Genomic DNA, 19,009 nt, shown 5'->3' on the forward strand with positions numbered 1-19,009 from the left:
AGGGTGGACAGCCCACGATCCAGACTGTGGATCTGGGTGTTAGGTCTCTGATCAGGTCAGTTGGGCCACTAGGACTATCTACCTCAGACCCAGAAGCAGAGCTAGCTCTCCTCCTACACCGATGCCATTAGGTTAATTCTCCCATGCTTGTGGTAAGGGATGTGGCCATCTCTCCCAAGTGCCAGGGTCAGCTTTTCCATGGGGGATGATGGGAGAGTGTCTCCAGCTCTCCTACTACAATGTCCAGTGAGGGGCAGGGCCAACTGTCTCAGAGCCAGTGAGAGTCGGGGCTGGTACAGCAAGGCCCTTGGATTTCAACACAGACAAGCTATTTTTTTTTATTACCAAAGTAATTTATGCTCCAGGGATCTAAACAGGAGTTTCCTAGAATCTGAGCAAAACTAGCATACTTCTTGGTGTCCAGAGTCTTAGTAAACACGGGTTTTTAAGTACCTTCCTATCTGCTAAAAGTCTTTGGCAAAGATCCAGGGCAAAGGGCCAGCGGGCTGTTGTCATGACGGCAGGGCGTCGGTCTCTCGGTGGTCACCGCGAGCGGGTGGCGAGGTCGCGGGTCCGGAGACTTCCTCCGGCTGCAGCTCAGTCCAGCTTGTCCCTGCGTCCCGGCCTCCAGCGTCCCTTACTGCTGCTCCTGCGGCCTTCGCGGGTGGGCAAGCGAGTTTACTTGGACCTCTGCCTCATATTTCTTCTCTTGCACTTCAGTCTGCGCATTCTCTTCTTCCTCCACTTCGCTCTCATGGCGCAGGGGTGTCAAGAAAGATGGCGCTAAGGCCGAGAGCGGCAAAGAGGTTCTTAAGAATAATCAGTACGGTGCACCTGCAAACATCACATACTAAGTTTTTCATACTGGATCGTATTTTCAAATTACTGGATGTTTCAAAGATGCCCAGTTTGACTATTAACACTCTAGATTCCAATGTAATCCAGGACACAAGCGAGTTTGGGAGTCACTTGAAATACCTAAAATACAATCGAGACTGAAAGTAAATAAAATATGGCCTATGGACTTAAGAAAGAATTCAATCCCAATATAAGCACGTACCTTCTTCTACTCCACTGCTGATAGAAGAGATTTCTTATATGACCCCGCCGAAGTGGTATGCCTTAGACATTTTTCTTTCTAGTGATATGCTCACTAGTTAGCTTGCATGCAGACATATGTAATACATCCACACCTACTATGAGGATAAAAATGAAGAAATAAATATACATATTTTTATGAAAAACATCAAAATTATATAAGATACATGAGAAAAATTATTTTTCCCTCTCTTTTTTATTGTTTTTTATTGAGCTCTACATTTTTCTCTGTTTCCCTCCCTGCCTCTCGCCTTCCCTTCAACCCTCTCCCAAGGTCCCCATGCTCCAAAATTACTCAGTAGAAAAAGACAAGATTTCCTGAAAAAAATGATTTATAATATATTTTGAGCATGTGAGGTCATAATGCCTTGTTTGATGACTGCCCCGATCTGTCCCTACTCTGTCAATTAATATATGATGGTATGTATCACATGTTACAATCAAAACATATATATTGGGATTCTGGGCATAGCTTAATGGTAGAGAACATGCCTAGAATTTTCAAAACCATGTGTTTAGTCCACAATACCACAAAAAGATGGTTATATAAATGCATATATAAAAATAAATAAAAATATGTGCAGAGAATAAATTATAAAATATGTATTTGAAACAGGAAGTATAAGGTAAGACCTCTGTGTCGCCTTGTTTGTGACACAGATTCAGAGGTGTGCTGTTCAGAGCGGTACAGGTTTAAATCTTCATAAATATTCTTTCTTGGTAGAAAAGTTGAGGAAGGTTTGGATCATGATGATTTGGGAATCTTGAAATATTTCAGAGTTTGTTAGCAGCCAAAGCCTAGAAGCCATTTAATTCTTCTAAAATTAAATCGGAACAAAACATTATTGGTGAGAATATTGCCTTCAGTACTTCTCAGAAGTCAGGTAATATTCAGAGAAAAATCCTGTTACCATGTGCAAAGGAGACAGTGTCTCCTTTACTTTCTATTTCCACCAATATTTCTGACATTTTCTTCCTTTTCAGTTTGTTTATTATCTGATAATTTTATTCAGGTGTAAAATGTTTTATGATCATATCCACCCTTTGTCTTCATTGTGTATATATGCACACACAATACTTTTCCCAATAGTTTTTCATAACACATGATTTCCCTCTTTATCCTGATTAAATCTTCAAATGTCTTGACATCTTACAATAGAAAAATGATAGTAGATACTACATAGACAAAGCAATGAAGTGGGACATTCTTGATGAAAAGTACTTAGAACTGAATCGTTTCTGTCTGTAATTTTTAACATGCTTTTTTATGTTTTAAGACTATAATGAAAAGCAATCTACTGTGAAGAAATACAAACAAATTCAGTTAAATGGCAGTAAAAATGATAATAGCATATGGGGGTATCAGGGTGATGAAAAAGGAGATGGTAAAAGGAGTGAGTAACATCAAAATACATTATACTCAGGTATAAAAATGGAAAGGAAAGCTTGTTTTGTAGAAGTAATATATACTAGTGAAATGCATTGGTAGAGTATACATCAGTAGACCAGTATACATCGGTATACATCAGTAGAGCAGTATACATTGGTATACATGAGTAGACCAGTATACATCAGTAGACCAGTATACATCAGTAGAGCAGTATACATCGGTATACATCAGTAGACCAGTATACATCAGTATACATCAGTAGAGCAGTATACATCAGTATACATCAGTAGACCAGTATACATCAGTAGAGCAGTATACATCAGTATACATCAGTAGAGCAGTATACATCAGTATACATCAGTAGACCAGTATACATCAGTAGAGCAGTATACATCAGTATACATCAGTAGAGCAGTATACATCAGTATACATCAGTAGAGCAGTATACATCAGTAGAGCAGTATACATCAGTATACATCAGTATACATCAGTATACATCAGTAGAGCAGTATACATCAGTATACATCAGTAGAGCAGTATACATCAGTATACATCAGTAGAGCAGTATACATCGGTATACATCAGTAGACCAGTATCTCACAGTTATTTTGGAAACATTGGATTATCTAATAAAATTAAAAGGTGCTGAAGAGATGTCTTAGAGGCTAAAAGCAATTGCTATGCAAGCAGGAGGATCTAAATCTGAATCCCTAGGTAACATAAAAAACTAGGAATGGCTACCTATGTTTATAACATCATACTCTTGGAGTCAAAATGGGATAATCGATGCTGCTATTTGGTGCCAGCCTTGGTGTGGGAGGTCCTTCTGTATATATGTATTGCTTTTATTGGTTACTGAATAAGGAAATTATTTGGGCCTATAATAGGGCAGAATAGAGCTGGGGAGGGGGAGAACTAAGCTGAATGCTGGGAGAAAGAAGGCAGAGTCACAAGATGCCATGTTAACCACCAGAGGAAAAAGACGCTAGATGCTAGCTGGAACTTTGCTGGTAGGCCATGAGCCTCATGGTAAAATATAAAATAATAGAAATGGGTTAATTTAAGATGTAAGAGTTATCCAGAAATATGATTAAGCTATTGGCCAAGCAATGATTTAAATAATATAGTTTCTGAGTGATTATTTCGGGAGACTGGGCTGCCAGGAAACAAATGAACTTCCAACTACACAGCCTAGCTCCAGCTTCATAAGAGACTGAGTCTCAGATGAGGAAGGTTAGAAGTGATAGAATAGAGCATCCCGTGTTCTGTTCTGGTCTCCACAGGTGTGCATACATCCCTCCTGCCACATGCACCTGTACCACACACATTCTCTGCACTCACGCATATACAAGGCATAAAAATAAACAGAAAGTAATCTAAAATAAATAAGAGTATTGAAAGTGTTCACTGTTATGTAGAGTATGGATTCCACTAAAGCAGTGTGTGAACACGATGATAGTGTTAAGGTGCCTCTAAAAGCACAGTATCACACCAATTGTTACAAATTAGGTTTCAGCACTATGTATTAATTAATTCATTTTTTATTCACTGCATAGCACAAGGTATTTAGCAATGCCCTTCATAACTTAGAATACCACCATTTCAATAAAAGCAATAGATGAGTGATTATTGTGTTTCTTCCAAATTAAAATTTTCATGAATATCGGTACCAGAAACTAATGAAAATAAATTCATAGAGTGTGGAATCAAACCATGTTTCTGTTTCTTTCTTTATTGTTAATTTTATATCTTCAAAACTGTTCTACAAAAAAGCTTTGCCTAATAAAACTATGGAAGAAGATTCTTTCCATATAGATTGAATGGAAAGTCATTTTATCCTATTATTTATACATTCAATAATGCTAACTTTTGAGCTGAAGTGAGATGATATCAACAACTGAGAGTACAAACATTTCACTGACTAGGATCATCTGTGCTTTGTTACCCTATGTCCACAATCTCAACTCAGAATGTAGTTTTATCTATCCAGAGAGGTGTGGGGAATCACTTGGTTTTGTGGTCTGCTGGTCATCTGTCCACGAAGACAAAGGGGCAGAAGCAATGAAGAGATTTATGCATGGCCTGTGAACTTGATGGAAACAGCTGTCTGGGAAGCAGACTTCAGGGAATCAGCTCAACTTTAGAGTATATGAAATATGCAGGATGGGGGGGTCCTGGGAACAAAGCCTAATTTGCATTAAATGGCATGGTCCTACTATAAGTCTCCTAGTATAAGTCTTAGTTATCACATGTTCAGCAGGAGTGCCTTCTAGCAGGAATCAGTGCCAAGGGTCAACCTAAAGATAAATTTGGCACCTGGCTTAGAGACAGTTTTTAGATAAAGTCAGTCCTCCAGCCCCAGGTAGTCAGCAGGATATTTTGTTGGGGAGGGAGGGAGTCTCCATGTCACTGAGCTTTTGGAAAAAGCTGCCAGGCCGTGATAGACTGTAACCTCGGACCAGCCATCAACAGAGAGGATAACAAAAATATAGCTTATAAGATCACTTTGCTAATTTAATAATCATTGATGTTCTGTTATGAGACTACATATTTCAGGGGTGAAAGAATTTACTCACTTCTTAGAACTTCTTCATAGCCTCAGGCTATCCCATAGAATAAACATATCAGATTAGCAGCCACATGGCAGTGGCTTATGCCTTTAATTCCGGCACTGGGGAGGCAGAGGCAAGCAGCTATCTGTGAGTTCTAGGCCAGCAGAGGTTACAGAGTGAGTTCCATAACAGACTCCAAAGCTACACAGAGAAATGCCGTCTCTAAAACAAAACAAAAAATGAATATCAGAATAGCTAGATTATTTTACAGGAAAGCATAACTAAATAGTTGATATTCAGATCATAAACAAGATTCATAACATTCTCTTTGGAATCACATATTGTTTCCTAAGCCCCTGGCAATGTTCAAAGTATTCATAAAACCTGATTCTGAGACAAAGGCCCTAGACGCTCATTATAGAAAGATTATGAAGCTATGTTTTAAGCCATGATCTCTCAAAACAACACTAGATAGGGATTGAGGACAATTTCAATTTACATGCCCAGAGATCATTTAGCGAGAGGAAGCAATGAACCCATTAGTCTATGTATTAATAAAATGAGTCTGACTATATATATTTCCAAATTTTGTTGTGTTGACATGTTTTTGGCAGAAATATGATTCAGGAAAACTATTAATTGACTTCAATGAGCTGGAACTTTTTGGTTTTTGTATTATTGTGGGAGTCAGCAGCTCATGTCCTGAAGTGATAGTTAAGTAAGAGTTACTCTGCCTTGTACACTTACCTGGCTGTGCTGGACTTCCTCTGTCTCCTCTAAGGGCCTTTAAGTTCCTTATGGCTTTAGACACAATTGAATGCATGTACTTGGAGTTTATCAACTGCTAAAAGTTCTACATAAGATGAATGTCTCACAATCTGAATAAAATTATAATTTCCCCTTGCACATCCCGCTGTTAATTTGTAAAATTTAAATTCAGTTGCTTCATTCCCTTAATTTATGTTAAACTTGTGTCAAGTCAACCCCTTCCAAATTTCAAAACCTTAAGTGATGGAGAACATGTATAAGCTGTGTAAATGTTTATTATTTGGGTCAATTGCAAAATGAATGATTAATTAGTAGATGACTGCCAAGATGATGTCTGTTCAACCATTTGACAATTGGATCAGTCTTGAAGACAGACTATAGTAGAATTATTAATGTTACCGATTGATAGGAATCTATTGGAGAAAGGACACAAAATAGTATTAATGCACATTTACTGGTATTATCAACTAAGCTACGGGTTTGCTGAAGTGGAGAAGGGATAGCAGCTACATGGATTTAAGCCAACTTTCTCTCAAATCCTTCCAGATATTTTATTTCATCTGTAATATTTTCAACCTGGTTCCAATTACTGGTGAACTTCTACTTATTTCCCATGGGTTCATCTTTGTGTTAGCTTTTTTTTTAAAAGTTTGACTTCTTTTAAAGTTTCTATTGCACTATAAGACTTTTATTATGCTTATTTGGTATGTGGTATTGTGCCCGTGTAGCTAAACCCACAAGCAAGATCACCACAGACCCAGTGTCCAGTGTAAACACACAGGGGTTTATTGATTATAAGCTCAAGCCCAGACTATCATGTGTGGAGGAGAACAGCCCTGAGCATCTGGGGATGGGGTTTTTTTAAAGGGAAAAAAAAATCACAATCAGGGCGATACAAGTCTTGATGTTGTAGGATTGGGTAGGGGTATGCATCTTTTAAATTCATTGGTTAAGGTCTGGTATAATATCCAAACAAAGGCTATCAATAGCCACAAGGACATCTAGGACCTGCACATCTAGGGCTGGCCTGCCCGGGTGGGGTCACGCTGACTCGGCCCTGCCAGTTTGCAGCCTTTCTTGGAATTGCTTATGACTAAGTTCATCCACTGGCTAGACCCTGTCTAAATTGGAATTCTTTCTCAAAATGGAGTTTGTTCTACTCCTCCATCTTTGGAATGTTGCAGCAGGCTTTTCTTTAGGCTACCAACTAGCTCCCAAATCAGGACATAGAGACTTCTTATTAGTTATGAATGCTCAGCCTTTTCTTAGCTCTTATTTTAATCTGTTTTGCTTCATCTATATTTTGCACCTGGGCTTTCTACCTTTCTTTTTTCTGTATATCTTATTTCTTTGTTTCTCCACGTTCGGCTAGCAACCGCCTGACTTTTGGCCCCAGGTATGTGACTCTCTTTCTCTCTCATTATCTCTTCCTTCTCTCTTCTGTTCAGATTTCTCCTCCTACTTATTCTCCCTACCTGCCAGCCCTGCCTATTCTTCTACTGTGTAGCTATAAGCCATTCAACTTTTTATTAGAACAATCAGGTGCCTTCAGCATGCAAGGTGAAACAAATGCAACACATCTTTACATAATTAAAAGAGTGAAGCCTAAATACATGCAACATATCTTTCCATTGTTAACAAAGGCAGCATAAACAAATGTAACAAATCTTTGCCAAGTTAAAATAATATTACACCACAGAATGCTGCCCTGGTTTTAACAGCTAGTCTGTGACTTCCTCGTGAATAAATACTTGAGAAATTTACATTTCATCTCAAACACAGAAAATAGACTTTTATTAGATATACAGTTAGTGATGGGTGATTTGAATTTACTGCTAGGGCTGATGAATTGGAATGTGATAAAAAATAATAAAGCTAAATTTTATCATCAATTAAATTTAATTAATTAATTTAATTCCCTTTCCTCCCTCCCTCCCTCCTTTCCCCCTCCCTCACACACACACACACACACACACACACACACACACACACACACAGAGAGAGAGAGAGAGAGAGAGAGAGAGAGAGAGAGAGAGAGAGAGAGAGAAGGAGAGAAGAAATGGTTGGATTCTGTTCATTATGTTTTTCTTCAGATTACACACAATCAAATGTGATCAGGTGATGAGTTAACTATTTGTCCTGAATTGCCTTAATTGAATATGGAAATGATAATGTTAAATTCCATGAGAAGAGGCATCTAAGTTGTTTTTGCTTACTAATGTATTAAAAAATCCTAGATCAGGAAGTGCTATGCATAGATCAATCAAACATTTGCTGCATGAGTGAGTGTATTAAAAAGAAAAGTGGCAGCCACTGACATTGACATTACCTATTTTATCAAACCTTTTTCAAATTAAATAATATGAATGTATTTCTTTTCTTATAAACTCTAAAATCTTATTTCAAGGTATAATAATGCTTTTAAAACACTATAGCCAATGCACTAGCTTCTGTATTTGATGTCCTTCTTATAGAAATTATTATGTATGTGCCATTACTTTCATGGTTCCTAAATCTTACATCACTCAATATTTTCTTCAAATATACATACTCATATTTCCAGCATTTTTTCAGAAATATTTTTATCAATCACATTTGAAATATATGACATGATTTAAATCTCTAATTTTCTACTGTTTCAGAAGAAATACAATATATTACATGATAGCAAATTAAAGTTTACAGCTAGAAGAATCCTTTATGCTATTGACTGATAATGAATCTGAATCTCTGAAAAACAAGATTCTTTTTTTTTTTTAGTGTCTAGAATTCCTTTTAAGCCCTCTCAGGTTTTTTTTAATTGATAAAAGGACAATAAAGAAAGAAAAAAACAAATTTCCACCTCCTCCCAGCCTCTCATTTCCCTCCCCCTCCTCCCACTCTTCTCCCCCTCCTCCCACTCTTCTCCCCCTCCTCCCACCCCTCTCCCCTTCCCCCCACTCGTCTCCCCCTCCCTCTCCAGTCCAAAGAGCAGTCAGGGTTCCCTGCCCTGTGGTAAGTCCTAGGTCCTCCCCCCTCCGTCCATATCTAGGAAGGTGAACATCCAAACTGGCTAGGCTCCCACCAAGCCAGCAGATTGCGTAGGATCAAAACCACGTGCCATTGTCTTTGGCGTCTCATCAGCCCTCATTGTTCGCCATGTTCAGAGAGTCCAGTTTTATCCCGTGCTTTTTTTGGTAATAGTCCAGCTGGCCTTGGTGAGCTCCCAGTAGATCAGCTCCACTGTCTCAGTGGGTAGGTGCACCCCTCGTGGTCCCGATTTCTTTGCTCATGTTCTCCCTCCTTCTGCTCCTCATTGGGACCTTGGGAGCTCAGTCCATTGCTCCAGTGTGGGTCTCTGTCTCTATCTCCATCCATCGCCAGATGAAAGTTCTAGGATGATATGCAAGATATTCGTCAGTATTGCGCTAGGATGGGGTCATTTCAGGTTCCCTATCCTCAGCTGCCCAAGGAACTAACTGGGGACCTCAGCTTGGGCACCTGGGAGCCCCTCTAATGTCAATTCTCCTGCCCACCCTAAAGTGGGTCCCTTAACTAAGAATTGTGGTTCCGTGCTCCCCTATCCAACCTTCCTTTATCCCGATCATCCTGTTTCCCCAAGTCCCCCCTCCTTCCCTTCTACCTTTTCTCTCCCCATCTCCCCTTACCCCCATCCCACCCCACCCCCAAGATCCCACTTTTCTCCCCGGCAATTTTGTCTACTTCCCTTATCCAAGAGGATAACTATATGAAAAACAAGATTCTTGCCAAGAAGTAGAATCTGTTTTCTGGTTTGTTGGCTCTCAATCTGAAACACTATCTTTCCCCAGTCTCTGCTATATTGGCTCATCTAGTCGGAGCACATAGAGAGTATAGGATGGAAGATAAATTAATTCCAGCAGATGTCATCATTGGACTTTCCATTGCTAAGAATGAGCATCCTTTGAAAAAAAAGTGAAGATTTAAACAGTCACTATCCTTTTCCATTTCCTGAGGATTGCTTTGTTTAGGATCTGGGAGAACCTGCTTGGAAAATACATTGGGAAAAAGAACATCAGTCTTTATTTTGTTAGATCCTAGTCTCTTCTTTTGCTTTGGCATGTCCTAGCAATATTAGATACATACATTACATATCAGGACTAGGTATGCATGGATGTATATGTATAGATATATGTGTGTATATGATAGTGTTTAGGTTGTGTGTGTGTGCACATATACAGTCTCTTAATGAATTCACCCTTTACCAGTATGCAAAGCACGTCTTTCTTTGCCTTTTATTCTGACAACTCAACTGAAGTTAGAGTAGTCCTACTAGCTTTCCCATAAGGAACATATTTTGCAGTTGTTTTATTCCTAATCTGTTTCTCTTTCATGGATATTTCTCCCATTTGTCAATAAAATTTAAGTTTTTTGAATCAATTAAGTTGATATATCTATTGTCACTTCCCACTTCTGTTCTTCATGACAACATCATGTTGTCCTTACTGAGCTGAGCTTCTCATCATGTTGCTGTATGGAAACAAACAGAATTCTTCATTACCAAACTTTTCATTTTTGATTGTAAATTTTAACCATCTATAATTTATTTTCTACTCTCCTTCTCTAAATGGAAACATGCTCCCTTAACAATCCTTTGAATACTAGTATATATTTTTGGATTCTTGTATATCTCCTTGATATTTGTGATCCAAATAACAGATACCGCTTTTTGATGTCCAATTTTAAAAGTTTGAAAAAAAGTGTGTTCATTGGCCTACAATGCAGAAATTACATGAAAGGCTAAGGTAGCATATGTTTGGTGGAGTCCCAAGATCATGAAGGGCATGGATGTAGACTGCACAGTCACATGAAGGCATTGTGAGTACGTGGAGCAGGCATAGAAGATGTTTCCAGAACCCTGGTGACATCACTATTTGCAAAAGCGGAAAATTCTAGAAGTCTTCTAATTTAGTATTTCACATCAAATTCTTGAAGGCCAAACTACACTTAAGACTGGCTGGTGACTAAATAAACATGTAATACACTGAGCCTACGATAAGAAAATATAGTTAAACAACTTTTTTTTTCAAAAACAACAACACAATAGATGAAATTCCCAGATGACTCTCCATGTCCAGGGCCTCAGCAGCTGTGGATTCAATCAATCACAGACCAATCTCAAGTACTGTTAGAATGTTGATTGTTCTGAACATGTATAGACATGTATTGTGAATTCCTGAACAATACAGTAAATATATAATTTACTTTTGCTAGGGATTGCAAGTCAACTAAAGGTATTTAAGTTTCTGAAGGACAGGTATGCATGGCTCAGTTTATATACACATATGATGATGGTTTATAGAAGGAATCTAAAAATCAGTGGGATTTGGCATCTGGGAGGTTGTGCTGGAATTGGTTCCCATAGATTTTGAGGAAACATATGGAGAAATACCAAGTGATCAGACCTAAAATCATGCACATGTAGGCAACATTGTATGGACCCAGCAAATTGCACTATTAGGTTTGTTTGCTTAGATGAATATTAATAACAATCATTAAAGCAGAGGAGTCCTTGAATTCAGGAGGAACAAGGAGACCCAGGGAGGGAAGGATAGATAGGGAGTGGTAAGGGAGTGAATGCATTTTAAATGTATTGAAGGAAGTATAGGACAGTCCTGGAAAGGAGGACTGGTTCAGCAGAATCACTAATGGTTACCACAGGACTCAGAGATACCCTGCATACAACTTTTTATGTCTGACGATGTTTTAAGTGAAGATTTTGGTATTCCTCCTTCGGTTTTGGTTACCACATTTTCCTCCTCTTTTTGACCAGTCTTAATGCATTTAGATTGCTTTTCAAATTTTTGAGATTGCTTGGCCCATTCTGTTTTAAATATAAATATTTTTAAATCATGCATTTTATTACAAAGGATGTCTTGACATTCCAAATTTGTGCAATGTACTTTATAAGAAATCTAATAAGAAAATTTTTTAAAAAATGTGCTCTTCTCATGGTGCATTAGTTCTTCATAAAAATATTTTTTAAGTTAGAAGCATACTTTAAATTTTTATGCTTCATGGATAAGGGGAATTCTTAACAGTAAACGCAGTATAACAGGAAGATAAGCCTAGATTTTCTCAATGTACCCAAAACAGTGAAGGGGGGCGCAGTCGGGGAAGGGTACTAGTTACATGCAAGATTCCTGGAGTTTCTGTGTTCTTGAACAATTCTTCAGAAGATGAGAGTTGTCCCTTAAAGGTGGATGCATATTTTACATTACTATCCTTTCCCATAGAAATGCTTTTAAATATTGTGAGCTCCCCATCCTTAGAATCCCCAAATGACCCTCATGCCTGGAAATGTCTTCATAATGAACCTGGTGAGGAATGGGCTGAAGCCCCACATGAGGACAAACAGAACACCCTGCACTGTCAGCAAAGATGAAAACTGAGCTTGGAATGCAAACTTAACTGGGGGACAGTGAAGGCTAAAGATGCAGGGAAAGGCCAAAAAACACAGAGCACTGAGAGACTGTAACATGCTATGCATACTCACCCTTCATAATTGGGTAGGACTTCATCATTATTGACAGACTATTTTCTGTCGATATTAGCTGAAAATTGAGTAAAAGTGAGAGTTGTGTTGTTTTTGTTTTGTTTTGGGTTTTTTTAATACTCAAGTGAGTAGTTTCTGCAGAATTGGTGTGTTTGTTCTTATTTACTAATAACTACATTATACAAATTTCCTATGAGAATATCTGTATTTCTTTCTCAGTAATTATCTAACTGGCAAGCAATTCAAAGCCAGAATGGTAGGAACCAACAAAGTACTGAGATGTTTTATTATTCTTCAATTTAAATGTATTAGTCAAGAACCATCTTGAAGTAGGAATTCTAGAGGATATAAGTTAAAATGTGCTAAAGCTACATTCCTAGTGGAGTAACCCAGTGCAGAAGAGAACAACAGTGCGTACATTTTCTGTTGAAATGTAAAAGAAGGACTCGGGTATTATGAGTCCTAGTGAAGCAGAAGTCTTAAAGCAGCTTGGCAAGAGGTTGGCAGTTTCCTTGGATCACACCACATTCTCTCATCTGAGTACTGAGCCTCACACCTGCAGCTTCTCAAACATGACACTATGCCCCTTGAAAAGTATTTCTTTATTTATTTGATTGACTCACTTTACAAATGGAGCCAAGCTTTGCTGCTTGAGTAGGGTTTGAACTCATGAGGTCAAGGGCTTCTCTTATCAGGTGTCCCCAGTGGAAATCACTTTCTTTTAGTAAGCAAGTCTTTATGATGTTAAAATGTTTTCTAGGAAACTTCAATTTGTACAGAGATGTCTCTACAGATGGCTTTTTTCCCTCTTATCCTCTTTTCTTCTACTCTTGTTTGTCTCTTCTCATCATTTCCTCCTCTTCTTACTTCTTTTCCTTTACTATAGCAAGTAATAAAGAGGAGATAAAACCTTAGAGAAATACATTACACTGTTTGAGTTGAAAAGGAGAATATGTAAAAGATGTTGGAACCACTCAGCCATGTTTAACATCAAATTTAATTGTATGAAGAAGATACTGAAAGAGCAAAGAACTGAACTTTTTGTTTTGTTCCTGTTGTTTGGTATTTTTTTTTGGGGGGGATATTTGTACTTTTATGCTTCTTTCATACAATACATCCCAACCATAACCTCTCCTGCCTTCTTTCCTCCTAGTTCTCCACCCACTCCCCTCTCTCCCAGATTCAGTGCACCTCCATTTCCCTTCAGAGGAATAGGCCTTCCAGTGTTATCAACTGAACAGAGCATAACAAGATGCAATAAGACTAGGCATAAACCCTCATATCAAGACTGGATGAGGCAACCTACTAAGAGAAAAAGGGTCCCATGAGCAGGCAAAAAAGTCAGAGACACCCCCATACATGCTGTTAGGAACCTCAAAAGAACCCCAAGCTAAACAGCCACAACATGTATTCAGAGTGCCTAGTGCAGACCCATGTAGGCTCCATGTTTGTCCCCCCTCATCTTTGTGAGCCCCTATATGCCCTGCTGTTGTAAGGAGGCCACTTCTTTCATTTCCAGCTCTTCAACCCCAAAATAATCACATAGAAACTGTGTTAACTAAATCACTGCTTGGCTCATTAGCTGTAACTTCTTTTGGCTAACTCTTACATCTTAATTTAACCCATTTCTAGTAATCTCTGTATCACGGCTGTGGCTTATCGTGTAGAGTTCTGGCGTCTGCCTCTGGCTGGGATACATGGCTTCTCTCTGACTCCACCCTTCTTTCTCCCAGCATTCAGTTTAGTTTTTCCCACCTGGCTAAGTTCTGCCCTGCTATAGGTTCAAAGCAGTTTCTTTATTAATCAATGGTATTCACAGCATACAAAGAGAAATCCCACATCATCCTGCTTAGTTTATTCTGTGGGTCATGCTCTGGTGTCCTTGACCCCTCTGGTTCCTACAATCCTTCTTCCTCTTCCTACAGTTCTGCTTCATGTTTGGTTTTGGGCCTGTGCATCTGCTCCCATCAGCTGATGGATGAAGTCTCTCTAGTGATGACTGGGCTAGGCATGTGTCTAGGAATATAGCAGAGTATCATTATGAAAGACCCCCAAAATGGGCGTCACCTCTGAGGGATCCCCCTTCACCCAAGACAGAAACCAGGCCACTGGATGCAAAAGCAAGAGGAAGTTTATTGGATACACAGGCGCCTATGGGCATGTCAGCAAGCACAGCCGAGAATAGTCAGCCTGTTGAATGAGCGTGCCGGACTGAGAAAACATCATGCATTTATAGGGGGCTCAGGGGTTACATAAAAGATGGCGTAGCAACAAGCATTTCATTGGTTCCTATATATTGGTTGGGCTAAGGTTGAGATTGGGACAGGGTTGTTTATCCATTTGCAGTTTTATGGAAAACCATAAAATCTAGATATAGCTAAGTTCAGCTCTCTGGGTATTTTGACAGACTGTCGCAGTGGTTAGCTGTCTTCCTGTCGGCCCAGTTTCTACAGAGCTAGCTGACAGCAGATATCCTGTTCAGCAGGGCCCTATCTGCTTCTCTAAAATTTGTTTTACTAAGCTTATGTAGCTGACTTAATTTGAACCTTGCTACAGGCTGGAACAGGGGTCTTTCAATTAGGAATCATTTCATTGAGATTTTTGCTGTTTGGCTTGGTTTTACTTTTTGTTTGTTATTTTCCTTTGGCCAGTATTATTTGGTTCTAGGCCAAGTCTGTAAGCCATCCTGGATTCTGGTTCCTGGTCATGGGCATGATTTCCCTCCCTATGGCTTGGGCCTCGAGTTAGGTCAGTCATTGGTTGGCCACACCCACAAGCTTTGAGCCACCATTGACCCATTTTGCAAGTAGGCAGGCTTAGGGTTGAAGATTTGGGGGTTCGGTTGGTGGGCTCTTACAGCATGGAATAAACCATCATTGGCAGAAGCATCAAAACATAATTTGATTTTTCTGAGACAATGAGTATCTCAGTCCCAGTATCATATTTAAGAGCTAAGATAAAAACTCCCTCCCTCAGGGTCTATTTGCAATAAGCCAGCATTTCCCTATATTGCCAAAAAATATCAAACTTTTTACTGTTGTTGGTCTTGATGACAGATGTGAGAGATTTCTAGGGGAAAAAAAGAAGAGACATCATCACAGACTTTAGAATATTCCCAATCTCCTTGTTCGTCAGGATTCAAAAGAACTAAATTAAGATACTTAAAGTACCCCTCGTTGTCCTGAGTTCCTTGCTCGTGCTCTCTCTCCTTCTGCTCCTGATTTGGACCTTGAGATTTCTGTCCACTGCTCCAATGTGGGACTCTGTCTCTGTCTCCTTTCATCGCCTGATGAAGGTTAATATTCACGAGGATGCCTATATGTATTTCTTTGGGTTCTCCTTCTTATTTAGCTTCTCTAGGATCACGAATTATAGGCTCAATGTCCTTTATTTATGGCTAGAAACCAAATATGAGCGAGTACATCCCATTTTCCTCTTTTTGGGTCTGGCTTACCCCACTCAGGATAGTGTCTTCTATTTCCATTGAGACAATGGGGATGTTCTATCGGGAACTCACCAAGGCCAGCTGGCCTGGGTCTGAAAAAGCCTGGGATAAAACCGGACTCGCTGAACATAGAGGACATGAGGACTACTGAGAACTCAAGAACAATGGCAATGGGTTTTTGATCCTACTGCACGTACTGGCTTTGTGGGAGCCTAGGCAGTTTGGATACCCACCTGGATGGAGGTGGGTGGTCCTTGGACTTCCCACAGGGCAGGGAACCCTGATTGCTCTTTGGACTGAAGAAGGAGGGGGACTTGATTGGGGAAAGGGAAGGGAAATGGGAGGCGGCGGCGGGGAAGAGACAGAAATCTTTAATAAATAAATAAATTTTAAAAAAAAGATACTTAAAGTAACAGATTCTGTCAGAGCAGTCATCTCGACAATCCTTACTGGAATGGGAGACTTTTCCCGTGGTGTGCTGCTCTGACAATGCACCTTATTGGAGAAATTATCTCACTCCCGAAGCGAGTCTTGACCCAACATTCCTCACTGTCTCAGTTCTTCAATGTTTTCCTCCAATTGCAACGACTGTATAGCATTTGTGTCCACCTCTCAGGAAGCACTTTTACTCCTTTTTCAATTCCAGTTTTCTAAAAGCTAACCTTTCATTTTTTCCACATTTTTCATTACCTAAGATTAGGGAAGAAATCTTGAGGTTGAGGATGCGGGTCAAAGAATCCTGGCGGCAGTTGGCTGGAACTGTGGGGGTCCTGAAAAGGGGGTGTACTGGTCCTTAAGCCCCACATTTGGGTGCCAAATGTTGAAGGTGAGGAAATGGGTCAAAGAATCCCAGGCTAACTCCAAAATATTCCAGTTATGTTTTCTTTGTTATAAGGGGTGAACTCATAAAACAGGAATGAGAAGTCCAACCTCAGCTGTGTAGCATGGGAACCAGAGAGAGAGAAAACCCTGGGTGGACGGTTTCCTCTGGGTACCCAAAATGTCATGCCCTAAACTGGTCCAACCTCTTAAAGATCAGAGGCTGACAGAGCTTCCCCATCAAATAATATGACTATTGTTATTTCATCACCTTTTTCAAATGTCATATACTTAATAAAATATACATAAATACTAGAAAAACATCTGCTTTATCTAAAGCTATATTTCAGTGATAAATATTTTTGGATAAATGAAGCACAAGGTATATGTTCAATCTTCAAAGAACCCTCATAAAAACAACCATCAATGAAAGAGACAAGGAAAAGATAATCTGTTTAAATTATAAAATGGCCACATATATATTGTGTATGCTAATAATGCATAGACCCAACTCAGCCACATACATATCATTCTGGAAATGTTATATTGTTGTGTCCGAATAAAGATTCTATGCCATCCTTTACAATATAATTGCTTTAATGGAGGATTTCAAAATGTTTGACTTGAATTTTGATACCTTTTTATGTATTTGAGATTTGTCCTTTTTTATTAGAGAACCAATAGCCTTGGATATCCTGTTAGAAGAGTTTTATAGTATTTTGGCTTGAAAAGAATAGGAAACGTTGAAAGGTGAGAAAATGAGTCTCTGGCACAGAACTATTCCATTTGTTGCTAGGAGAAATTCTCACAAATTTAATGGCCTGATGTCACAGATGTACTCTCCGATACCTAAAGACTAGAATTGTGAGACCTGGCAATATGACACTTCCTCTGTGGGAATCTGCTAAGCTTTATTTTGGCCTTTGAAAGTGAGTTGAGCAGTCCTGGGCTGGGTCAACATTAACCAGACTCTGTACTTATTCAAGCAAACAATAGCTCTTGAAGCAACAACTCTCTAAAGAATACAATCATTTTCTGAATTTGGGTTCTTGCATTCCAACAATAATTACCACAACAGCACAAAACAACCAAGGTGGGTTGACCTCATTTGGCAGAACATCATAATTACGAGCCCTACAAAGATAAAGAAATTGTCTGACTTTCATCTTATTTACATGCTAATATAGAAGTAGACTCTGGACTTTGTTCCAAAAACTCAGTTTTCATTCCAGTGTTCAACAGACTGAGTACAGTTTTTAGTTTTTCTTAGTTCTATGTCATAGAGACAAAATCCATTTTCAGGATTATATTCTTTAGGTTTCAACATAATAATTCTCTTAATTAAGCACAATACTTTTTATAATGATAGATTTTTTAAATTTTTGCATGGATGGTCACAGTGATAATGTCGTAGATAATTTATTTCTTTTATTCAAAGTATTGTTATAGGTTGTTTTAATTTTAAATAAAAACAGAGTATGATAAATTTTCCTTGACAAATTTATGAGCAAGGACTATAATACTGTCATCTTTTCCCTTTTCCTTTTTGTAAACTTAACAGGATGAAAATTTCCCAAACAACTTAATAAAAACACATGATAATAAGTTGGAGATGGAGGGGAGATAAATGCATGTGTTAATTATACTAATCATGGTGACTATATACCTCCTGGAAGTAAGCTGAACAAAGAAGTAGTGATCATGTTCTATGGCTTTAAAGTGGCATCCACCATTGTGGCAGGGGAGGTTTGATTGAGTTAATCATGACAAGGCAGGTTTGATTGTCTCAGTCATATCTATTTAAGAAAAGCTCTTGGTGACAGAAACATGGGACTAGAGCACTTCAGATAATGTCAGATTATTAAGCCAAGTGCAGAATGCAAAATGGCTCAAAACTACCATCTTCAAAGATCTGACAATGGCAGACTATGACTGACTGAGCCAGTTCAGTGTTGCATTCTATGTCTCAAAATCTCAGAAATCAGTATCACTAGCTGGTGATTAATGTCCAAGCTTATAAACCTATAGAGGATATTTCACATTAAAAACACAACATCCCACTCTTGGACACCACAGGATCATGGTCATCTCATGATTAAAATGTATTTAGTTAAACGTGAAGATTATCCACAGCCTTACACTACTCAAAATATCAAAGTCTCCTTTGAGACTCTTGGTAAAGTCAATACAAGTTACACATTTCCAGTGTGCAATGATATGGTGTGAACACTCCCATTCCAGGAATGAGGAGCAAGAAAAGAGAAAGAATAGTTCAGACCAAACAATAATGAAACCTGATAAAACAAAGATCAGACCCCACAGCTTCATATCTGGAGTGAGGAAGCCAAGGGAGCAGTATCGGCACTCAAGTGCACCTAAGAATCCACACCTCCATCCCTGGTGTTGTCATATGAAAGTACATA

At 38.9% G+C, this 19,009-nt stretch overlaps 1 long non-coding RNA gene across 1 annotated transcript in view; it reads left to right on the forward strand.

The window, feature by feature from the left end:
- Positions 1 to 19,009, forward strand: part of LOC142832824 (uncharacterized) — a 46,517-nt gene that overhangs the window by 22,217 nt on the left and 5,291 nt on the right. The gene's annotated exons all lie outside the window — the stretch shown is intronic.

This window comes from Microtus pennsylvanicus, chromosome 12, assembly GCF_037038515.1.
Source record: "Microtus pennsylvanicus isolate mMicPen1 chromosome 12, mMicPen1.hap1, whole genome shotgun sequence".
Lineage (NCBI taxonomy): Eukaryota > Metazoa > Chordata > Mammalia > Rodentia > Cricetidae > Microtus > Microtus pennsylvanicus.